The sequence below is a fragment of the Magnolia sinica genome, chromosome 2 (assembly GCF_029962835.1).
Source record: "Magnolia sinica isolate HGM2019 chromosome 2, MsV1, whole genome shotgun sequence".
In the NCBI taxonomy this organism is placed as follows: Eukaryota; Viridiplantae; Streptophyta; class Magnoliopsida; order Magnoliales; family Magnoliaceae; genus Magnolia; species Magnolia sinica.
The window spans coordinates 115,224,336-115,248,035 of record NC_080574.1 but is presented as its reverse complement, the minus strand read 5'-3'; the positions used below and the strand labels follow the sequence as shown (position 1 = coordinate 115,248,035).

Here is a 23,700-nt window from a genome sequence, read left to right as displayed (position 1 = left end):
GTCTATTTGAATTCCCTGTGGTGGGAAAAATGGGAAGGAGGAATCTTTGTTTCTTGCGGGTCAAACCCGGTTTGACCGCTCCCCTTGGTTCGGTGCACAGGGGGTCTACACCTGCTATGTACATGCACTACACAGGGTGGGGTCCACCATGATGATTTTGATAGATTTGCCCCATTCATGAAGTTCTGTGGGTCCTATTAGGACATCCGGACAAAGATGGGGCAATCCAAAGCTTAGGTGGGCCATACTCGAGTGGATATCTATTTTAGCCATTGATTTAGCTAATCCAATGGCCGAAATTTACCATGTACGGTTTATTTATGATAATTAGTCTTGATATAAGGTTTCACATGAAATGGATCGTGAGAACCATGTGATTTAGAATTTTAACATGTATATTAATGGCATTTTCGTAATTATTGCCGATCTAAGAGTTTTGTGAAATCTAATGGTTATACATGGTTGTATGTGCCTTTCTAAATGATTCTTACAAACGGACTTTCATATAGATAATTACAGATAGGGAACTATTCACCAATTCATTCAAGGGAAAGCACCTGCGTCAAATCACATGATGGATGATCTTCTCTTAAAATCAATGGTCAGATGGCTTGATCTATTGAATGGAGATCATTTCTAACGGTTAGATTCGTGTCAAGGTATGGATGTAAGGTTAGGATAGTTAGATTGGTATCGCACACATGTACATATTACGTTAAATTTCATGGTAACGCTCGAGAAACTTTCAATGCTCGGGTATTGAAAAGTTCAAGGTGTTACAGATAGACATGTTGATTTATAGATTTAAGACATTAATCAACAATCTCCACCATGTCTTTAATCACCATTTTTTATAGCTTATTTTCTCTCATCTCTAATTCCACATTGCATCATAGCTTATCCATCACTTCTCGTGTATCCTCCGTCTTTCTTTTACTCCTTCACCAAGCTCAGAGAATTTGCACAAAACTTAAACTTCTCTGAGGGAACCACCTTAGTGTATGTCCATCGGATTCATGCTCGTGTGAATCTTCTCTAGAGTCACGCATCCTTCCTCAAACACCTGTTCGAGAAAATGGTGATGAACATTAATGTGTTTAGTACGTTAGTGATAAACAATGTTTTTAACCAAATTGATAGCGCGTTTACTGTCACAAATAACCGGCATGGCCTCCTGCTGAAGGCCTAACTAATTTATCATCCCACTCAACCAAACACCTTCCTTGAATGCCTCCATCACTATCATATACTTAGTTTCGATTGTTGAAAGAGCTACGATAGACTGAAGCTTTGACATCCAACTAATCGCTCCACCCGCTAGAACAAACGAGTAACCAAAAGTCAACCTTTTACTGTCCACACTGCCTGTGTAATCAGAATCTACATATCCAACTAACTTGGCCCCTGATTTCTTAGAAGATAAGACGTAGTCCTTCATACATCGAATGTATCAAAGTAGTCATTTCACTGCTTCCCAATGTTGCTTTCTGGGGTTAGACATGTATCAGCTAACAACACCAACTACATGTGAAATATCTAATCTAGTGTAGACTATGACATATATCAAATTGTCTACCACATTTGAATAAGGCACACGAGACATAACAAGATTTTCCTTATCTGTTTTAGGATATTGTTCTAAGGAAAGCTTGAAGTGAGTCGTATGGGGAACGCCAACCAGCTTTGCCTTGTCCATCTAATTCTTGATCAATACCTTCTCTAGATATTCTTCTTGAGTTAATCAAAGCCTACTCCTCTTCCTATCTCTATGTATATTAATGTCAAGAACCTTCTTTGCATCCCCAAGATCTTTCATCTCTAATGTCCCTAATAACTAAGTCTTTAGTAAATCGATTTCAGACATGCTATGATTGATGTTATGATTGGCGATCAACATGTCATCAACATACAACAACAAAATAATGAACTTGTCATCACTTAGTATCTTGTAATAGACATAATGATCATACTCACTCTTAGTAAACTTCTGACTCATCATGAAATAATTAAACTTTTTATACCACTGCCTAGGCGACTGTTTTAGGTCATACAACAACATTTTCAACCTGCTCCCCTTGTTCTCTGCCCCTTTTATTTCAAAGTCTTCTGGCTATTTCATGTACATATACTCTTCCAATTTTCTAGGCAGGATGGCAGTTTTCACATCCATTTGTTCCAGCTCGAGATCGTATTGGGCAACCAGTGCCAATACGAATTTGATAGATACTTGATTAACAACTGATACAAATATCTCAGTGAAATCGATACCTTCTCTTTAAGTGTAATCATTCGCTACCAATATTGTCTTGTACCTATCATATTTCTTTTTAAAGATCTACTTACACCCGATCGTTTTTCGGTCAACGGGAAGCTCCACTAAATCCTATGTCTTATTCTTATACAAGAAGAACATCTCATCGTCCATCGCTGCTTTTCACTTTTCTTCATCAAGCTCACCAAGTGACTCCTAAAGAGTAGACGGATCCCCCTCATTGTAATAAAGCCATATGCGACATTTGAGTCATCCTCGTATCTCACCGGTAACCTATGATCCCGTGGTGAATTCCTTCTCACAGGTGGCTGCTCCACCTCTTCTTATACCTTTATTTGTATATTTGTATTAGTTTGAGTGTCATTTATGTCTACCTGAATGTCCACAACCAACTTTTCTAGTTCCTCTTGCTCATCCTTATAGAATAAGGATCCTTCATCGAATTTGACGTCACGGCTAATAATGATTCTTCGTGTGATCTGGTCATACTTGTACCCCTTCACACCACCACCATAACCAAAGATGTACATTTTAGCTTATTGGTCAGGCTTATCTCTATCAATTGACGGTACATGAGAGTAAGTTTCACAACCAAACAAGCGCAATCTCGAGTAGTCTACCTACTGACCACTCCATATTTTCTCTAAAATTTTACAATCAATGGCCGTAGAAGGAGACCAATTCACCAAGTAATAAGTCGTATTAACTGGCTCAGTCCACAATTTCTTGTCTAACACAACATTATTAATCATGCATCGAGCCCTCTCTAAGAGAGTCTGATTCATCTGCTCAGTCACGCCGTTTTGTTATAGTGTGTGGCGTACTGTGTTGTGCCTCACAATCCCTTCATCTTTACAATATTGATTAAATCCACCTGAAGTAAATTCTCCACCGTTATCTGTCCTTAGAACCTTCACCTTTCACGCTGACTGTTTTCTCACCATCGTTTTTCATTATTTGAAATTGATGAAAACATCGAATTTATTTTTCATGAAATAAACCCATACTTTTCTTAAATATTTGTCAATGAATGTGACAAACTATTACAACCCTCCAGCGGAGACCACATACCCATATATACAATGCTTGCACATATAGAAATCTAAAGTTTTAAAAACTGGAATTAAACAATGGTCAGAAAGTACCTTCATACCTCGCTCGCTCATGTGGCCTAGACATGTATGCCGCATACGTGCAGATGTGGAATTTGCTCCACTTAATGAAGTACTCTCGATTAACCTGTAAAGGTTCCCACTTCTCTGTGCCTTTGTAATAACAAGTGTCCTCTTTGAAACTTTAAGGACACGATCAATACTGGTGAACTTACACCCAAGCGTCTCAATAGCCAGCCGTAACTTTTAAAGTTCATTTGGCTAGTGATAACTCCAAATTAAATACATTATCACGCTTAAATCAATATTACACCACCATTTGCAGTATAAAAACTAATATATATATATATATATATATATATATATATATATATATATATATATATATATATATATATATATATATATATATATATAGGAAAAGGTTCTATACAGTGGAGCTCATGGGAACTCCCCATGAGGTCGACCTATGTGGGCCCCACCACTTGTCAAACATCTACCCCATCAGTCAGATGCACCATTCCATGGTGGGCCCAGGGCTTAAAAATCAAGTCAATCCGTGATTTGTGTGGGCCGCACCACATACAAAAGTTGAGAGGGGTTACCCTCCATTAAAACATTCATAATCATTTGTTGGGCCCATCGAGATGTGGTTCACAAATCCAGCCCATCCATTATGTGTGTCCTACTTGGATGAGGGGTCAGACTAAGTTTCAGACACATCCAAATTTCAGGTTGGCCCCACCAAGTGTTTTTATATGTTTTAGGCATGTCTTCACATGATTTTAGATAGTATGGCCCACCGGAGTTCCGTATACGACTGATTTTTGGGATAACCCATAATTTAAAGGGGACCCATCAAATGCACGGTGTTGATGTTCAACATACATCACGGTGGGGCCCACACAGATCGACCTCATGGGGAGTTCCCATGAGCTCGATCGTATAGAACCTTTTCCCTATATATATATATATATATATAATCGCTCACAACAAAAGCATTCACAGATGTTTTACTATGGGCCCCACAAAATGGTTATCTTACATATCACACATATATGTCTATGTTGTCGCAATTGATATGAATTACCTCTTTATGCTCCCTCTTATGTGAACGTAGCAATTGGAATTTTCGTAAATTCTTTCCCAGTACCAACGATCACCTGCTCTGTCATAAAGGCAGGGTAAGCAAGGTATGGATGCGGATTGCCTAATGACGGGGAGGTGGGCACCCACGATCATCCGCTCTGTCATAAAAGCAGGGTAAGCAAGGTATGCATGCGAATTGCCTAATGACTGGGAGGTGGCTACTGTGAGTGCTATGTGGGCGCCAACATGATGTGTGTGTGTGTGTGTCATATCCATTTTTCCAAACTATTTTATGTTATGTGCTCAAAAATGAAGTAGATACAAATCTCATATGGACCACACCATAGGAAAGAGTGGTGATTGAACATTCACCATTAGCAAATTCCCAAGGCCATAAAAGTTTTGAATTAAACTGATATTTGTGTTTTCTCTTCATCCAAGTGTGCGTGACCTAATCAAAAGGTTGGATGACAAATAAACATTACATCGAGCGCTAAAAATACTTTAATCATGGGCATTTAATCTGCACTGCTTTCTTGTGGTGTGGTCCATTCAAGATTTGGATATCCCTCATTTTGGGTTTCATGCTCTACAATGATCTGAAAAAATAGATGGACAACTTGGATAAAACACATATATATCATGCAGGGCACACAGAGCATTGTTAACAACCTACTACAAGAAGAAGTACCTTTAGCGGCGCTTTTGAGCGCCACTAAAATCCCCAAAAAGCGCCGCAATATCTTTTCCGGCGCAAGAGGCAGTAAATGGGGGTGTTGGCAAAAGTTTCACGGGCGCTACTACACTTTTATCGGCACTTCTAAAAGCGCCGGCAACTGTATGCTAGTATTTTTGACAAAAGCGCTGGCAGAAGTGGCAAAAGTGCCAACAAAAGTCTATACAAGTGCTGATAAAAGCACTGTTTCTGAACATTTTTTTTCAAAGAAAAGCACCGAATAAAAGTCCACACAATTGCCAGTAAAAGTTTTTGTGTAGATTTGAAAGGCCCCAACAAGCCAATAATATTTTTATTATTATATATAATTCAATTGAAACCTGCATTTTTTTAATATTTGAAATTAAAAAAAATGATGCAATACAATTAAAATTGAATATTAAACAATATTTATATTACTTCACAATAAAAAAATATAATATTTATTACAATAAATTAAAAATGGTCTCAAATAAATAAATTTAAAAAATCCTCTATATGGTCTACTCGTAACATGAGTAGCGTCAAAAGGCTGAAGTGCTTGTAGACCTAAATTCAGGCACAATTGATTAAAATCTTGCACACAAGGAAAAAAAAAGTCAAAAAGTAGCATTCAACAAATTGTTGCATGGAAAATAATCAATCATTTGATCCTATCCTTAAAAAGTTAAAAACTATCAAGGCAACAAATGATCAAGTTGTGTTGTAGAAGAGATCACGTATCATTTATTCCTCAGCCCATTGGATTGATTTAGAATTCTTTCATTGATCTGCTTTAGGTGACATGGATGAAACTGGATGGTATCTAAGATGTGTTGAGAATCTAAGCAAGAATCTTCTACATAATGATCACAATAATAGTAGTAAAGGAACAGATTTAGAAAGTTGAGAATCTATTAGCATCTACAACAACTCTCAATTTAATTACACTCTAATATTAAAAAGAAAAAAAGAAAAAATCAAAGAAAACCATTCCAAAAGATCGAAGCATTACCTCATATATTGTTGGGGTAAATGAAACCCACACTTTATTTCTCTGCATAGACAAAGAAACAAGGTTCACAAACTGAATCTCCAGACAAAACAATGAAAAAGTGAAAAATTGAATTAAATATGCCAGCAGAAATTACACAAGTACTGTTGATTTGGGTGGCAAGTTACACTTGAATTTCGCCCTAACAATTCGCCTATTTCCATGGATTTTGACATACAAATTCTACCTATAGCTTCAATTGATTGCAATAGAATACGTAGTGTCCCATTCGCAGTCTGTTAAGAAACTGGTTGAATCACACTCAAATGTTCATCCAAGACGTATATCGGCCCATACTTCTTCTATGAACGCCCAAAATCAGCTGAAACTTGTACCATGCAAGTCAAAAGACATGGAAACATCGAATCTCAGCTACAATGTGACTCACATTTATTATCAGTTCCCCTACATCATATGCATTGAAGAAAGAAAGAGGAAGCAGAAAAATTACAAGGGCTGCAGCCCAACCCAAAGAACTACATTGGCAAGTGCCGAAGACAAAGCACTTTTGGAGGAACCACAGAGGAAAAATGATGTAATATCAGCATCTCATATGCATAAATCATGTATAATGAGAGAGATGTAGATCTACAGTTTTGTATGGTTTACAGTTATGTCTGGATTGTTGCTTTACCTTCACATACATTGCAGATGGTATAGCCCATGCCTTCAGAGTAAGGACAGTTTGCTACTTCATCAACCCATTCCAAAAACTGCAAGATGAAGTTCAGGAATAAAAACAAATGAGAAAGAGCACAACAAGTTATTAATACAAGCATAATTTGAAGCAGTAAAACCCAATCTAACCTATGGTTCCACGTTGGGTTCACCAGTACCGTCACACTCTGTAATCAAATAGAGCAGTTTTCTGAGTGATGTCTGCTATGAAAGCACAACCTTTTATGTTCGAGTACCAAGACTCCCAGCAACTACCAGACTGCCTACTCAATTTATAGAGAAATGTAATAAGTATGTGATGAAAGATAATGCTAGAATGAGGTATGATTTTGTCACTCCTTTTCTTGAGAAATTCTCCAGTGCTATTAGAGCACTATAAGTTATAGTGGTCCTACTTGAATCAGACAGTCATATCCATTGATCTACTATACTGTTCACCAGGTCCAACCCATTTTTCATGGGCTAACATGCAAAAATCATACCATTCTGAAAAATATTGACCATTTGATCAATGTCCTTTAGTATGGACGGTCAAGATCATTTACACAAAAAAGGTCCAGTCAACAACTTGATCAATGGATTAGACAAAAATCATGACATTCAAAAACTAGGAGTGTTATAATTATAATGCTCTGAGAGCACTGGACCAATTCTCCCTTCTATTTATTTATTTTTATTTTTTACAAAATCCAAAACATTTTATGGAGAGAGACATTAAATGATTCTTATTTCTCTAGTTTGTATTGGTAGACTAGTATTACTTCTAGTTTTACAAAACGTGAAGCCAAACAGCAAGAGATTCTGGTGTGAGAGCACGAAAGCGTCTGTTTCAAAAAGTTAAGGGCCTGTTTGGATAGAATGAAAACTAGGGAATGCAACCATTTTGCATCAACAAGACATTTGCATCTGTTTGGGAAACAACAAAGGCTGCAGTAAAGTATTTTCATTTCCTTTACCTTTACAAGGGAGTCCCAACCTTCTTTTTTCTTCTTCTTCTTCTTTTTTTTTTTAAAAAAAATAAAATAAAATGGGGGGCAAAAAGTTTGCCTCTAATGTGAAGTTTTAAATGACAATTTTGGAGGGAAAAATGCTTCCCTTTGTAAGATTACAATCCGAACAGTTCCAATGAAAAGAAGAAGGCATTTTCTAGGAGTTCTACAGTCATAAACCCATCTTCACGGGTGCCCACTGAGGCCTGTCAAGAAAAAAAGACTATTTATAACTTCAGTCCCATTGGAAAGATATAGTCAGCAAGAATGATGGAGTAGCTTATCTTATTTTAGTCATTTTATTTAAAGTCACATAACATTGGCCCTTTCCTAGAAGTAGTTTTGTTTAGTCCTTCCAAGATAGCTTTAAAATGGGATATACCAAGATTAACACTCACTTGCCATGTTTTTACAGCACGTTTAGTCCCACTCGAGAAGCTGGAATACTCCATATCTTCTTCAACTGAATAAAAGCCCAAAATTTCTAATGCCTCCTGCCATAATAACAATAGGATCAATAAACAAATCCTACTACAGAACGCATCCAGTTAGAATTTAACTAGCATAATGTTATACATCTAAAAAATGTATGAAAAAGATAAGAAGAAGAAGTGATTCTGGTCATCGAGTGCTGGGAGCCTGGGACTCCTAAATAAAGCACACTCAAGAACATTCTTCAGGTAAAGCAATTTAAATCATTTTAAAATAAACGGTCATCAGTAATATTAATCCTCAATAGCAGCAATAGTAAACAAAAGCTCTAAGACTGCCACATGAACTGCTACAGCTTCATGAAATGAAATTAATCTTGATGATGGAGTTCTAGGATTGCATTCAACTCAATTTAACATTACTTATGATAAAACTTTTTTTTTTTTGGAGAATTAACGCAAGAAATATCAAGAAAACGTACCTCGCACCAATCCAAGCAATCAGTAGCTTTAACTGACTTCATATCATTCCCATGATTGGTACTGTTCCTTTCAAGCAAAGAATGGAAAAATACCAAAGGATCCCAGCTTAAATCAGATTTATCATGAAGCACATTGCGTACTACAACAGGCTGGCCCTTAATCCAATGCTTCTAAAAATGTTCAAGATCTTCACCCTGAAGATCCTTTGCACTAGGATAATATAAATAGTTACTCCTCTCTAGCAGCGGCTTCTCGCAACTTCCCATCAAATCCTATTGCTTGATCATGCATGTCGACACAAAAGGGACAGTAGGAAGAAGCATCTAACATTTCAGGAAAGTCATAACTGCAAGCTATTTCTTCTGCACTTATTTCCAGTTGTTGTATCCAATCCAATGGGAAAATGCATCTCAAATCGAGATTGCAAGCGCCACAACTATCACGCCCCAAACTCGAAAACCGGGCTCACAAAATTTCCGATCACCAAATCCAGTGCCGACAGCTTTCGTAGTACCCCATTCTCAACTCACAGCGTCTATACGCCAGATTCCGATCCTGGGATCCTACAATGAGGATTTTCCAATGTACATTTAACTCATAATAAGCATAACCACAAGTTTACCCAAGTCACAAAGGCAACATCATCATCACATATCTACTAATATAAACAGTTGAATACAGTGCTAAAAGGGAAACACATATATCAAAAAAAATAAAGCTCCATAAGTCAGCTACATGCTACAAGCTCTACGCTGCTGCAACCTATCATCACCTGCACGCATCTATCGTGCATAAGCTTATAGAAAGCTTAGAAGGTGGTGTAAGTGGGTGTACAAGGTAAGTGCCAAGTATTAACTACAATGCCATAATCATACAATTCCAAAAATACTGGTAATCCATAAATCATACAATATCGGAATAAGTAGAAATACTAACAAGATCATGAATTATCAGAGTAAACAGAAATACTGACAAGATCATAAATTATACCATAACAGAGTAAGCAGAAATATTGACAAATCCATGAGTCATTCAATATCAGAGTACGCAATACAGATCAGCTAGGCAAACGAGGAGTTATAGAGAGACAAATATCAGATGCTGAGAATGTGTAAATCCTGCTAAGTTCGTCTAAGCCATATAAGTGCAGAAACTTAGCAACCCAAAATGTCATATGCCTGCAGATGTAATGCAATATGCGATGCAGATGAAATGACCAAGCTAAAGTATGAAGTCGGGATGATAGTATGTAGTATCAAAGGCCACGGGGTCCATCACAAGGGACTTTTATCCAAACTAATCTCATACTTAAATTTGGATAGCCGGACTCAATGTAGTAGACTCATAATCTCAGGTTAGTCGCGCGCCCCAACTGAAATCCTGGCCATTGTGAAGGTACACGTAATAAATAGTTGCACACCACCAGCCCGAGTGGATAGTGGATAAATGATTGAATGAGTATGCAACTCCTACTCAATAAGTCCACATATCAGTACAGTTGCTCTCTGAGATTATCACCGGGGTTTAGTACACTCCAAATGGCACTGTCACTCTCCCAACCGCATAGTCCAAGTGAGCGTAAGAAACCTAAATATCCTCCTAGCCAAAAGTCTGTCAATACCTATCCGGCACGTCGATAGCAGACCCATTCACGAGCTGGTCAAACTCAGCCTAGCAATGTCTCCTACGCTCGAGTGGGTAAGGCCACACCCCCTCCCAACTGACCACAACACAGTGGGAGACGCAGCCTCCTGGTATTTGGCACTCGGGCACTCATGTATCCACTCAGTGTCGATATTGGGGCGTCCTCTAGTACCAAGAGGGTTTAGGAATTTTTACCCAGGGCCATCTATGGCAGCCTGATGCTAGTAACAGATTTCTGTGTCCCATCTGGCCATCCACGATATGCCTGTGGAGGCTACGGCCCTGATGTCGCTAGGGCGTACAATAATCACAATGCAATAAGCATGAGTCAGACAATCCAGTCATGCATCAATCCTGCGCATACCATGCACTCATGTGAGATAACCTCTGCCTATTTGGGAGTCTCATAACAACCTGTCCAATGTCATATGCAATGGTCAACCACATCTCATAACAAACATGCAGATGATGCTATGCTATCACATACTCATAATCGGTATAATCAATCGATATCAACAATCGGCCTCGACAATGTGGACATTTAACTAACATCGCCTCCAAAGAATGGCCCACATAGAGCCAAATATATAATAAGTGGGCCCTGCTCATGGGTCTTAAATACATGACATATGGGCCCACAGCCTCACACAAAGGCCTAATATACAACACAATGAGCATTACTCAAGGCCTAATATACACAATAAGTGGGCCCTGCTCATGGGCCTCAAATACATGACATATGAGCCCTGCACATGAGTCTCGAATACATCAAATAGGCCATGCATCATGGGCCTAATACACATCACAATGGGCCTTACCCATGGGTCACGAATACAGCACGATACGCCTTTCCCATGGGCCTTAAATACATCACAATGGGCCTTATTACATAGACCTCCTATTCATATTAGGCCTTAAACACTGGCTGAATACACATCATAATAGGCCTCAACTATGGGTCGCATATATATCATATAGGTCTCAACAATCGGCCTCAGCATTCGAAATCGGCCTTAACAATCTGAATTGACACTCGGAATCAGCCTCGATACTTGGCCTCGACAATCGAAATCGGCCTATACAATTGGCCTTGACAAATCGGAATCGCCCTCGATACTTAGCCTCGACAATCAGAATTGATCGATAATCGGGATCGGCAAATCGGTCACGTCAATCAGCAATCGGTCACAACAATCGAAATCGATCGATAATCAGAATCTGCAAATCATTTATATCATCAGAGTCGGCAATCGGTCACGACAATCCGGATCGATCGATGGTCAGAATCGGCAAATCGATCACATCACTCGATAATCGGCCACGACAATCGAAATTGATCTATAATCAGAATTGGCAAATCGGTCATGTCAGTCAAAGTCGGCAATCTGTCACGACAATTAGGATCGATCGATAACCAGAATTGGCAAATTGGTCACGACAATCGAAATCGATTGATAATCGGAATCAGCAAATCGGTCACGACAATCGAAATCGATCGATAATCAGAATCAGCAAATCGGTCATGTCGATCAGAGTTAGCAATCGGTCAGATCGATCGATAGTCAAAATCGGCAATCAATCACGTCAGTCGGCAATCGATCACGACAATCGAAATCGATCGATAATCAGAATCGGCAGATCGGTCATGTTAATCAAAGTCGGCAATCGGTCACGACAATCGAGATTGATCGATAGTCAGAATCGGCAAACCGGTCACGATAATCGAAATCGATCGATAATCAGAATCGACAAATCGGTCATGTCAATCAGAGTCAGCAATCGGTCACGACAATCGAAATCGATCGATAATCAGAATCGGTAAATCAGTCATGTCAATCAAAGTCGGCAATCGATCACGACAATCGGGATCGATCGATAGTCAGAATCGGCAAATCGGTCATGTCAATCAGAGTCGCCAATCAGTTACGATTATCTGGATCGATCGATCAAGGCTTAAGGGAAGGTCACAATGTGGACATTAAACCATCATTGCCCATCAATGTGGACATCCAACCAACATTGCTCCCAAGGAGTGGCCCACATAGGGCCGAACATACAGTGGGCCCGTGGCCTTACACAAGGCCTAATATACATCGCAATGGGCCTCATACAAGGGCTACATGTGCATCACATTAGGCCACATCTTAGGGCCTCATATACACAACAGGTGGGCCCTGCACATGGGCCTCAGATACATCACACCAGCCACGACCCATGGGCCATATAAACATCACATTGGGTCCCATCATATGGGCCTTAAATACAAGGCAGGTGGGCCCTATCACATGGGTCTCAAATATACAACATGATGGGCCATAGAATACATCGAGGTGAGCCTCATTATCGTCAAATCAGGCCCACCATTCTAGGCGAGAAAATTACACCATACATCTATTTTTATAGATCATTTTAGAGCATTATCCAAACAATGAAACATATCAAAAGATCATCTGGACCATACTACAAATGACAGTGGTGGTAATGATTTTCATAGTTAAATTTCTGGTGAGTCCACCATAGTATTTATTTTCCATTCATACTGTTCATAAGGTCACAAGGACATGAATAGGGAAGGGAAACAAACATTATATTGAATCAAAACTTTTGTAACCTAGAGGGGTTTCAAGGGTGACGTTCAACACCACTGTTTTCTCTAGGGTGGTCCACTTGATATTAGATCTACCTTAATTATTTATTTTTATTTTTTTTAGTCTCAAGCCGTGAGACGAGGTGGCCCAAAATAGATGGACGGTTTGGATGTAATACAAACATCAGGGGTGGGGTCCACGTACGTGGCCCACCAGGGGATTAAATCTGCTTCATTTTCGTCTCAAGCCAAAGACGAGCTCGCTGGATGAATGGATGGCGTGGATACAAACATACATCACGGTGGGTCCCATGCACATGGCCCACCTTATATATATATATAATGCAATATAATATATATAAAGTACAAATAGCCACCGTCCAGACCCTGAATGTTCTGGACGGTGGAGATTTCATACACACTCACATGGTGGGTCCACACGTGTGGCCCACCTCACATCATGTATTATGATATTAATATATATCATCCAGCCACCGTCCAGCAGCAGGGACGCTGGACGGTCTGGATAGAAAATATGTACATCACGTGGGCCATCTAGCACGTGCTTTTATATGTTAAGCATATCTTCACATGATTTAAGATGGTGTGGGCCACCTAAGTGCCGTGAATGGCTATTTTTTGGGGTAACCCTCTGGTTAAAGGGAGCCCATCAAATGCACGGGGTAGATGTACAACATACACTGTGGTTGGGGCTGTGTGGTGGGGCCCACCGTCCCATCCTTAAACAAGCAGCCGGGACAGCGTCCTCTGGACGCTGACAGCAACAGCGTCCCATCTACATGTGTTTTTATTTATTTTATTTTTATTATTTTTGTGAGGATTTTTGTAGGTGGGGCCCACATCAAGGGGATCCATGCTGGCTATTGGTCTCCCCGGCTTGATCTAACGAGTCCAATATGCAAAAAATTTCGGCGTATAGAACATCACATTGGACCTTAACAGTTTAAATCACCAAAAATTACTGTTTCCCACATTATGGCCCGTCAGAGGTTCAGATTGGCTTCAGTTTTTGGCTCAACGCCTAAAATGAGATGGGAAAAAGGGTGGATGGTGTGGATCAGATACATACATTAAGGTAGGGTCCATGTGAGCGTGACCAACCGGCTTTAAAATTTAAGTTGATATTCGTTTTTCCCTTTATACAGTCCGGCAGCAGGGGCTGCTGGACGTTCCAAGGCCGGACGGGTGGATGCCATACATTCACCCAGGTGGGGTCACGTACACGTGGCTGGCTCACTAATGAATGGTGGTGTCTATATAACACATACATCATGGTCAGCGCCCACAGATGGATGGTTGGGATAAAACATACCTCATGTGGGTCTCATGAGATGGACGGAAGGTGTGGATGAAATCTACACGTAAGCGAGTCCCACGGCATGTACGGCGTGGATCAAGAATCAAGGTGGGCCACAAAAGAGAGAGAGAGAGAGAGAGAGAGAGAGAGAGAGAGAGAGAGAGAGAGATATGTGAGTAGTGGAGGGACAGAGAGATATGTGAGTAGTGGAGGGACCTCGCCACTATGGGTCCCTCTTTGAACAATGCATACATCAAGATGGGTCCCACCACAAGTAGGCCCTCAAACTATCAAAATCACATAAATCAAATCTTAAAAGAACACCCACCTTTGATCTCCTCTTCCTTCTTCTGCCTATGCAATCTAGAGCTCTAAGGGGACAACTTCGACGGTTGGGATGATGATCCAAGGGTTGAATTACGTGGTAGGAAGGTGGGCCACACTTGGCTCCTCTCATGGAGAGCTTGGATGTTGGCTCTCATGGGTTGCTTGGAATGGAGTGAAGTGAGAGAGAGAGGAGTGATGTAAGGGAGTGATGGGTGATGGGTGACGGGTGGTATGGGTTATGTAAGAGAGAGTTGACTTGGGGAATGGCTTATGTACTTGGAGATGGGATGGAGTGATGGGTCATACTTTGATTGATTGATGGGATTGATTTGACATTTGGTAAAGATTCTCTTGTGCGGCGTTTTTCCTCGTACTGAACGCGGGCCCACATCTCCTGGCTCAGGTATCGCATCGGCGTATGAGACGCAGCATCAGAACCGCGGTGACGTCACGGTCGCACTGGTACAACTCTCGGGTCGAGTCGACTCTGATACATGGGACACGTCTCAGGATCGCAAACAAATGCCGATAATAGATCGCAGGTCGTCGAAAGTCTACGGAATGGTACGAGCTAGGATACGGGTCTTACAACAACCTCCGAGCTCCTCGGGAGGACAAGGAACACTACCATTGCCATCATTAGCTTTCCATTCAGACAATGCAACTGAAGAAGGTAACAGCGAATTACCATTTCTTAATAGAGAGAGCCCTGTTCCCAAAACAGGCTTGCCACCATGAACATAAGCTTTCTCTTTATTTATGTAGTTGAATGTAACTGCTCCAATGCCTCCAGGTAGGCTTCCTCCATGTATCTCATGACAACAACTTAGGCAAAGGTCAAAAGAACAATTTGAGCAGCTTCTATGGAAATCTGCGATGGAAGCTTTGCAGTTATCACTGCTCAAATATAGACAACGCCTTAGTGCAACACCTAAAAGCCAATGGAACACTTTGTTATTGAAGGAAAACCTTTATGGGTGTATTTAACTTACAGTACAATTTCTCATCATAGCCACATTCCGCCTGACGAGGCTAATTAGAAGATGGTTTTTCCCCTCCAACAAAAATCTATCAGAGGAGAGATTGGGTTTAAAGGCAATTTATTAAAAATAATAATTAATAATATTCACGTCCTCTTCTCAATTTTTGTTTTTAAAAAAATCATTTTGGGTTTAGATTCGTATCCAAATGCAACTAGACCCCAATCCGATTCCCTTAGGTCTAAATATGGGTCAGGTACTTTGGGTATCCATAATCACAATGCCCATTGGCAACCCTTCATAGCTTTCTCCAAACCTAACACATGAACGCAATATTTTTTGGTTTTATAAATAACACTCCAGAGGTTAACTATTTGCCCTTCTAAATTTCAAATACTCTTTAAAGGCATTTTGGATTGTATCTTTTAGCACCTTACCTCTTCAATTGGTTGTGTTGATTGGTTCCTTTGAATCAGATGCTACCAAAAGATATGCATGATCCTAAAAGAAAAATTAGACCGAGCCTTGGATCTCTCATTTGATCATACGTATCGAAAGTTATACTCTGAATCCTTTGTTTCAATCCCTTGCTTGAAGACAGGATGCCTTTGGCACCCTTTCACCTGATTGGATCAGCATCCTCTGGACTAAGCTTCGGAGTCTTTGTTATCTACATGAACGAAAACATATCAATTAGCACATCTTGCAAATAGTAGGGGAAGGAAAAATAGAAGCATCATAGAGAATTTCAGGTAGAGTGCATCAGATTTGCTAAAGCAACAGTTGAAATATCTTTCAGTCGTACAACTCCTAAAACTATCATAATGTAAACTCCCCAAAAACGAACCGTGCAAGAAGTGATTTGAAGGATGATGACATAAATTAAACAAGCATGAAGTGAACAATTAATTTCAAAACATCAGTGTAAACAATTTAATTTACTTGTAGGATAAATTTTGATCTCAAAAGCATGCTTGTAAGACCCGTGTCCTAATCCGTACCATTCTGTTAGCTTCCGCGGTCCTTCCGGTCAAATTCCGGCAACCTTCGCACCGTATTCGGTATTTGCGCACGATCCTAAGCCAGGTCCCGCGCACCGACGTCGGCTCGATCCGAAACTTATGTCTTGGCGATCGCGTCGTCGCCGCGGTTCCAACGCCGTGACTTGCGCACCGAACCGATACCCAGGCAAGAAGATGCCGATCAGCGTTTATTCCGAAGAAACACCGCGCGTTACGGATTTCGAGGGAATCTCTACACAATTAGTCCCTCTAATTAACCATAAATGCAACCATGCCTCAAAGTACTTCACCCATTCCCTCTTTTTCCAAAAGTCCACCATCTTTCCACCTCACCATTCCTCTTTTCTCATTTTCAACCTCAACCATCCCTCTTCTCCACCAATTTCAAACTAAACCATACCTCTTATCACTCCTTTCTTACAACCATCACTCCACCCATCCCTCCATCCATTATTTCTATCTCTCCCTCTCATTCTCTAGCAATTTTTCCAAATCCCATGAGAAATTTCACTCATCCAACACTCCCTCTCAACTTCAAGTGTGGCCCACCCTCTCATCTCCAATCTCAACCATTCATCCTTCATCAATCTCCATTAAAAGTGAAGGTAAGGAGCTAAGGAGTCCAAGGGAGCTAGGAGAAGGAAGATAAGGTGGGTGTTTTTCCATTAATTTAAATTTTAGGGCCCACTTGTTGGTGGGACCCATTTGGATGTATGTGATTTAATCAAGAGGGCCCATAGTGGCGGGGTTCCTCTATCTCACCGTGTATCTCTCTCTTTATTTCTCTCTCATTCTTTCTTTGTAATGGTGTGGATCCCACCGATAGGTGTTACATCTCCTCCGTCCATCTACATCAGACGGTGTGGCCCACTCTATTATAGGTGATGATCCGCACCCTCTACTGTTGGGATGGGTCCAATGCATCTTTTTATATGTATATATATATATATGTATGTTATATTTTATATAATATATGTATATAATATATAATATAATATGTACTTATATATATATACAATATAAGGTAAACATTAAATGTATATGTATATATATATATATATTGGTGGGCCACATTCATGTGGGACCCACCACATTTTTTTTGGAATATATACAAACCGTCCAGCGTCCCTGGACGCTGGACGTTGCAACAACGGGCTTTTTTTAAAAAAAAAAAAAATATATTTAAAGCAGCAGCGCTGCTGCTGCTGCAATGACGGGCGGGCGGCCAAGAGGCAGGGACCCACGGCTCCATCCGTGGGCCCCACCATGATGTATATTTTGTATCCACACCGCCCATTTGGTGGGCCACTATTTGACATGGACCCCCCCCTCAAAAATCAGGCCAATCCAGCGCTCGGGCGGCCCACATCACAAGAAACAGTGTGAATTGAACTCTACCATTGAAACCCCTTTCTGGGTCCACAGAAGTTCCAGATCAAGCTGAAAATTGTTGTTCCCCTCCTCCCTGGCCCATGTGACCTTATGAATAAGTTGGATTTCAAATGAACATTTCAGTGGGCCTTACCCAAGGTTCAAGTGACCTTATGAATAGGTTGGATTTCAAATAAATATTATGGTGGGCCCTAGGTCCATGTGATGGAGCCATATCGATGTATTTCTGGCCGTTGGGGAGGCCCACCTTGATATATATATAAGGCCCATGAGGTTAGGCCCATTCGACGTATTGGTGGCCCGATGTCGAGGCCCACTCTGATATATATAAGGGCCATGTTACGAGACCCATTGTGAAGTTTTCAAAGGCTCATGGGTTATGGCCCATTGCAATGTACATAAGGCCCACTAATGCGGCCCACTTGACTTATATAAGGCCCATATGAGATGGCCCATTTGATGTATCTGAGCACTATGGGTCGAGGCCCAATGAGATGTATATTAGTCCATTGCAATGTGTGATTTCCTATGGTTTGTGTAATGGTGCTTTATGGCGGGCTAAGCCTTGGGAACAATGTTGGTTTGACGTCCACATTGTAAGGACAATGTTGGTTAAATGTCCGCATTGTCACATTCCTTAAGGCCACTGATAGGTTCATACTTATACTCTGCAGGCCGTCTAGGCCCATTTCTGTGATACGCAGAGCCCATCCCTATATGCATGTTTAGTATAGATCCATGGTTCATGATCATTCGCATCATATGTATGCCTGACGTGAGGAGTGACCGATCATAGCATATGCCTTTGGGCAGACTGTTTATGGGCTCCCTGATAGGCGGAGTTGCCCCATATAAGTGCATGGTACATACAGATTGTTGCATGACTGATAATGTGACTCATGCACTTGCATTTGTGTGATTATAGTTACTATATGCCCTAGCGACATCAGGGCCATGGCCTCCACAGATACATCGTGGATGGCAGGATTGGAGACCGGAAATATTTGGTTCTAGCATACGGGCACCATAGATGTCCCTGGGTGAAAATCCCTAAACCCGATGGTACCAGAGGATGACTCCAATGTCGAGACCGAGTGGATATATGAGCGCACGAGGGCCGAATACCAGGAGGTCGCGTCTCCCACTGTGTCGTGGTCGGTTGGAAAGGAGTGTGGCCTTACTCGCCCGAGGGTAGGGGGCAATACTAGGCTGAGTTTGACCAGCTCGTGAATGGGTCCGCTATCGACGTGCCGGATAGGTATTGGCAGACTATTGATCAGGCGGATAGTGAGGTTTTTTACGCTTACTTGGACTGTGCGGCTAGGAGAGCGACAGTGCCATTTGGAGTGTATTGGACCCCGGTGATTATCCAGAATGAGAACTGTACTGATACATGATGAGGATTGGCATGCTTGAGTTGCATCTCGCATCGCATGGCCATATTATGGCCGATAGCATTCATACCTTGTACCGCATAGCCTTGGCACGACTGATTGCATTCATGTGCTCATTACCATGATTTCCGCATTACTCTGACCTTGCATTTTGAGTATGTTTATATTACGCACACACTTACACCACCCTCTAAGCTTTCTATAAGCTTATGCACGATTGATGCGTCCAGGTGACGCTAGGATGTAGCCGTAGCTTAGCAGGAGCAGGAGCGTGCAGCCGAGCTTCTGGAGTTTTGTTTCTTTTGTTGCATTGTATTTCCCCTTTCTGCCGCATTGTACTCAAAAGTTTTTGATCATAGTGGATTTTGTGGTGGTGTTCTTGTGGTTATTGTTTGTGGGTTATGCTTTTGTTATGCTCATTATGAATTAGACTGATGACTTGAAATCCTCCTTGTAGTATTCCAGGATCGGAACCTGGTGAATGGGTGCCGGGATCCGAAAATGGGGTTCTACGGAGGCTGTCGGCGCCGGATTCGGCGATCGGGAATTTTGTGAGCCCGGTTTCCGAGTTCGGGGCGTGACAATGCTCGTGTTTATGATTGTTACTTACAAAAAAACGCAGATCCCTCGAGTCTCCATCCTTGATTATCTAGGAAATCCACTGAATTATCTGCCAGTAAAATCGAGAAACAAAATGATCCATCAGAAAAACACAGTAAGTAATAAAGGGGAAAGTTACTGCATATAATTTTTTTTATATGAAATATAGAATTGAGGCCATTTACATATTCTTTAGAGCATTGAATTTGATTACACAAAATTCGAAAACGGAAGTGTATTGTCCCATGCATATACCTTTTCATAGACATCACTAATGGAGATGCGCTCCTTTCCGGGCATACTTAGAATTTCTAAGAACGATATGTAAACTTGCTCATCATGCTGGAACCGAGTCTACAAAAATAAATGATAAAAGTCAAATCATAAGAATCCCACAAAGAAACTTGTGCCATTGAAATTGCAGGACTTTTCATAATCATAATTGATGATGTGTCAGATTATATGACCAAATCATGGTTTTTGGGGCTTCCGAAACATTCTCACAGTTGATGTCTGGGTCAGCATGGAAAACAGAACCTGCATTGAGTGGGCTGCTTTTTCCCAACTTCAGCCCAAATTCCAAATTCAGAAAGAATTGTAAATCAACTAAAATCAGAAATTGAATTCGATCAAAATAGTACTACCAAGAACCCTTTGAAGCTAGAATATTTGCCTCAACGTCTCTTCAATTTTAACACATTTACGATCATAATATCTAAACCAGAACATGGATAAATTAAACTAAAAGAACAACAGGAGGTTTAAACAATTTTGGTACCAACAATAATCTAATTAAAATACACCACATCAACACAGAGTACGATAATCAGGCATAAGGCATATAAACAAAACAAAATAGCAGTTTACTATAGCAATGCATCAAATCCTAAAAGTAGTTGTTGGAGATTGTCAAACCAGATAACACATTCCAATGTAAAATTATAGAACAGAACCCATATTTTTATGCACACAATCACATTTTGAAAGTAATCATAAAAGGATACCAAAATACCATGCAGTTTTGAAAAAAAAAAAAAACACATACCTCTCCAGCTTTAACTGTTATAACATGAGGTGTAAATCTGACACCCGTGGATCCTGCAGATCTGGTCTGTAAAAGACACACACACACACACACACACACACACAGAGAGAGAGAGAGAGAGAGAGAGAGAGAGAGAGAGAGAAACCCTAGAGGAATAGAGGTGGATTGAGAAAGGGGACACAAAGAGAGGTGGTCGATTGAGAGAGGGAAAAGGGGAAATAGAGAGAGAGTCGAATGAGAAAGGGATAGTAGAGGTGGATATGGCGATGGCTATCACTGCATCTAAAGGGGGGAGAGAGAGAGAGAGAGAGAGAGAGAGAGAGAGAGAGAGAGTCACGACAGAGAGAGAGTTAGAGAGAGAGCGTCGGGGGTGGTGAGAGGGAGAGAGTCGAGAGAGGGGAGACCATGAGGGTTAGGGCTTTTGGGAGGGTATTTATACCTGATCGTTAACCGTCACCCGATCTTAGTTAGCGTCGGCAGATGAGTGACACACAGTGTCGGTTAAGCCGACTTTTGTTGTAGTGATCTCAGCGTCCTTCAACATGCACCTATTACTATTATTTGTGTCATACATGCACTGAAGGTAAGTAATGCATCAAGTAACTAACATCTATTTAAGAAAAGGAAAGAAATCCTTGAAATTCTAATAATCTATACATGTTCTTCCTAAACAGAAGCATTTGGATTTTATGGGTGTTGATTGTTTTTCCTGTTATTATCAAATGTTGCTACTAGTTCTGTTGTTCTGCATCATTGTCAATGGAAATTACATTGTGTATCGCCCATACAGCTTGAAACCAATAAAAAAAAGGTCTCACATAAAGCTAAAAGATAATGAAACAGGATGGAGACAATGAAGGTCTTCCACCATCCATGCTACCTTCTAAGGGTAGTGTTTTTCTACAGCAAGCCCCTCTAACATTCCTCTGATGAAAGCAACATTGGCAACTAGAATCCCAATAAAAAGAACAATATCTCTTGCTATTATCACCTCCCTACAAAAGGATTTTTTTTCAGATTCTTCTAACCTCTAAAACAGCTAAAATAGTATAAAAATAATAGGAATAGCAACTGGAACCCTAACAATCTTCTTCTTTTTGTAGACATAATATTGTTGAATAAAAAAAAAAAAAGATCAAACTTTGTATCGAATATAGAAATCAAAATGTTTGTAGGTTTGGGAACCATTGGTAAGTTTAAAACCCATTGAAACTCCTCTAAGGCTCCACACATAAATAGGTTTTCATGCCTATCCAAATACTATGCATGTAACATAGTCCAAGCGCACCACCCTACACAAATTTGAAATTGATCGTAACTCTAGTGGGGCCTACTAATATGCCCAATCACAAAATCTAACTTTTAGGTAGATTTAAACCATTGATCAATTAGACCCACCTTATAAAACTCTTACACTTTTTTCCTCTAAAGAAAAGGAAGCCACAACCATGAAAAGAGCAATTATAATAGACTCCTACTACACGAGTTAAGGTACTTGAAATCCAACCCATCCATAAGGCAGTAGAGGTGTACCTGAGTCGAACTAAGTCGAGCTTGGCACAACTCGATTCGGCTCGGCCACTAACTAACCCTAGCTTAAACTCGGCTCAGCTTGGCTCGGTTCAGTCAACAGCTAGAGCTAGTTCGAGCCAAGATGGAGCCTCTATGGCATTTTCTCAAACACTTGGAGTGCACCTTCAATTTCTCATGGAATGTAAAGCAGCAACATTGGTTTACTGGTATTTCATCAAACACTCAGTAGGCAACATAAAAATCAAGATACGAGGGTATTTGTTTCATATCCATACCTTCCTTGCCACCAGCTGACACTTAGTTGAGTCATTTCATCAAACACTTGCTGAGCAACATCAATATCAAAATAACTGAGTCACTGAACTGGTTTGATCCGGGTTCGAATCGAGTTGGGGTTCCATCTAAGTCGAGTCTAGCTCGAGCAAGCTCAAACTCGGCTAGAAATTTTTTCAAGCTCAAAAAATCGGCTCGGCTCGACTCGGCTCAAACTCAGTTTCGAGCTGAGTCGAATTGAGCTTTTTCGAGTCGAGTCAAGCGAGCTAACCGAGCTAACTCGATTTGTGTACAACTTTATAACGTAGGTCACCCTTTTTTGGGCTTGATCTCAAAAATCAGGATGGTTGAACACTGCACTACACCATAAAATTATACATGAAGACATCTAAATTCATAAGGTATGGACCTCATACATTTTAGAATACTGCAATTTTTTAGGTAATTATTTCATCATGAGGAACATCACACGAATGGATTCGATTGCATGTGAGATTGTAACGCCCCGGATTTTGGGGGTCGAGTAAATACTCAAATCTTGATATCCCGGGTGACACTTATGCTTTGTGGAAGCGAGATTATATAGTTCGTTTCACCTAGCATTTGAATAGTTCATAGAATTAAAACATACTATGCGATGTACCCTAGAATAAATATAAATTTTAACGCAAGTATATCAGTTAGCAAGTAAAATATGTCTATCCAGAGTATGAGACTATGGTTAAGAAAAATTTACAGTTTCAAAAGTACAAAATGTGTCAACTCTAAAATCTCATCGACGTC

At 40.5% G+C, this 23,700-nt stretch overlaps 2 long non-coding RNA genes across 2 annotated transcripts; both read right to left on the bottom strand.

Annotated features, from left to right (window-relative positions):
• Window positions 1–6,318: 6,318 nt before the first annotated feature.
• LOC131237429 (uncharacterized) lies at window positions 6,319–15,761 on the bottom strand. Its single transcript, XR_009167236.1, has 4 exons — window positions 15,667–15,761; window positions 8,287–8,379; window positions 7,029–7,162; window positions 6,319–6,934 (listed from the first exon to the last, which is right to left on the bottom strand). It is a non-coding gene; the product is annotated as an uncharacterized LOC131237429 (long non-coding RNA).
• Window positions 15,762–16,091: 330 nt separating this feature from the next.
• LOC131230246 (uncharacterized) lies at window positions 16,092–21,528 on the bottom strand. The gene is made up of 3 exons (XR_009163948.1): window positions 21,112–21,528; window positions 20,322–20,420; window positions 16,092–16,159 (listed from the first exon to the last, which is right to left on the bottom strand). It is a non-coding gene; the product is annotated as an uncharacterized LOC131230246 (long non-coding RNA).
• Window positions 21,529–23,700: the final 2,172 nt, after the last annotated feature.